Source organism: Empidonax traillii, unplaced genomic scaffold, assembly GCF_003031625.1.
Source record: "Empidonax traillii isolate 1590-97213 ecotype Southwest subspecies unplaced genomic scaffold, ASM303162v1 scaffold3357:size13469, whole genome shotgun sequence".
NCBI lineage: Eukaryota > Metazoa > Chordata > Aves > Passeriformes > Tyrannidae > Empidonax > Empidonax traillii.
The window spans coordinates 7,317-9,225 of record NW_020958550.1 but is presented as its reverse complement, the minus strand read 5'-3'; the positions used below and the strand labels follow the sequence as shown (position 1 = coordinate 9,225).

General features: G+C 45.5%; 1 pseudogene; it reads right to left on the bottom strand.

Annotated features, from left to right (window-relative positions):
• The window catches only part of LOC114072498, a 3,980-nt pseudogene extending 3,629 nt beyond the window's left edge, over positions 1 to 351 (bottom strand).
• Positions 352 to 1,909: the final 1,558 nt, after the last annotated feature.

Genomic DNA, 1,909 nt, shown 5'->3' with positions numbered 1-1,909 from the left:
CAGTAAATTAGGAATGTTGTCTCATGGAATCAGGGGACCATTGGGACACTGCCCAGAGCCTTTGTCTGCCTGCACTCCTGGCCTGCAAGGATCTGCTCTCAGGAGTCCCTGGGGAGGCTTTGTCAGTGCCTGCCCTCAGTGGGGCCCAGCAATGCTTCAAGGGACTGGCAGTTTGGCTTCTGACTTCTTCAGTAGCTTCTTCCATCTTCTCTCAGTACCTCAGGATGATGGCCTTGTCTCTAAACACACTGTGGAGCTCATTAAAATACAGACAAACAATTTTTTTTCCTTTCATTATCTTCGTGTTTTTAATTCTTAAACAACTAATTGGAGTTGTTTTGTAGTGTAGCTGAGGAGGAAAATTTTTAAGTGGAAGTCACAAAAATATAATTTTCTATGAAATTGAGTGATTTACACAGAGCCTTTGAATGCAAGAGGGTCAGAGTGCAAAGGATTTGAACAGGAAGATAAGGGGGTGTTGTGGTTTTGCTCTGGGTCAATTTGCTTTCCACCCCCCACACAATTACTAGTAGTTGAGAGAAGGTTTTTGCAGACAAAAGAGAGACAGGATTTGGGGAAAATAGTATAAACATTTATTACTAGTAAAACAAAAACTACTAATAAATTAAAAACTAAAGAACTATATCTACAACAATTTCTACTCAAGTTGAAGTGCTATATATTTACAGAAATACTTCTTCCCCATTTATACTAGTCCAAGGAGAAGAAGTAGTCTCATTCTCTATTTTTGGAGTTCCAGCTCTCTCTCTCTAGTAATAGATCTTCAGTAGCAGCAGTATTCTCGTTGCAGCTGGAACTTTTTCTCTCTCTTTCTCGCTCTGTGTTGGCTTCCAGGGCTGGGCTTACCCCCCTCCTGGGCTAAGACTGAAGGCTACTCAGGTCCTGAAGGGTCTTCCTTCCATAGGCTTGCAAGGGGACACTTGCTTACTATGGATCTTCTTCCACAGGTTACAGGGGATAATGGCTTAAGAGTTCACCCCTGTTTCCTTATGGAGGTCCCTCCCCATGGGAGAACAGTCTTTGATAGACTTCTCGGCATGGGTCTAGTATGGATCCACACACACACACGGATCTCAACATCTCACATGGGCCGTCTCGCTCCAGCATGAGATTTCTCAGGGTCACAAAATCTTCAACAGCAGTATGGATCCACACACACACGGATCCCAGTATCTCACCTGAGTCATCACTGCTCCAGCACAGGTTTCCCTCAGGGTTACAAATCTCCACCAGGACTCTGCCTCACTTCAGTCCTTTTCATGAAGCCTCGGTTCTCTTTAGTACATCCACAGACTCTTCTATTCACTGCATAGGGGGTCTTCTTACTCCAACAAACTTTTACAAGTAGCAGGGATTACTTTTCAGTCTTTTCCCTGCTAAGGAGAGAGAGCAAAAAGGCAGGGGGGAAACAAGCCTCCCCCCTTTCGCACTTTACTTTTCTTGCTGCAGCTTCAGCTGCCAGCTTTGACCTTGGAAGCTCCGTTATCTTTCGGCTGGAATTCTTCCACAGCGGTTTCTGTCCAAGCAGTTCATCTTTTAAACTTCTTTTTTCTTCACTCTCTTACAAAAGAGAAGGGAGGACTTCAGTGCTGCACCTGCTCCCCCCACCCCGGCCCAAGCCAGGGGAGGAGGGAGTCTGGCCCTGTTCGGGCCCGTTACTCCTTTCCCCTACATGGCTGCTGCTACTAATTCCAACTGCGCCAACAACCTTCTCTTCCGTTTTTTTGAAGATGTAATTAGCAAAGGCGTCACTGGACTTTTGATTGGCCTTTTTGTCCGGAAATTACCTGGACAAAACCATCCTCAGCCCCAGGGATGGGCTGATGGGCAAAACCACGACAGTATTAAATGTTTGTTTGCAGCCACTCTCAGTATTGTGTCCATGAAG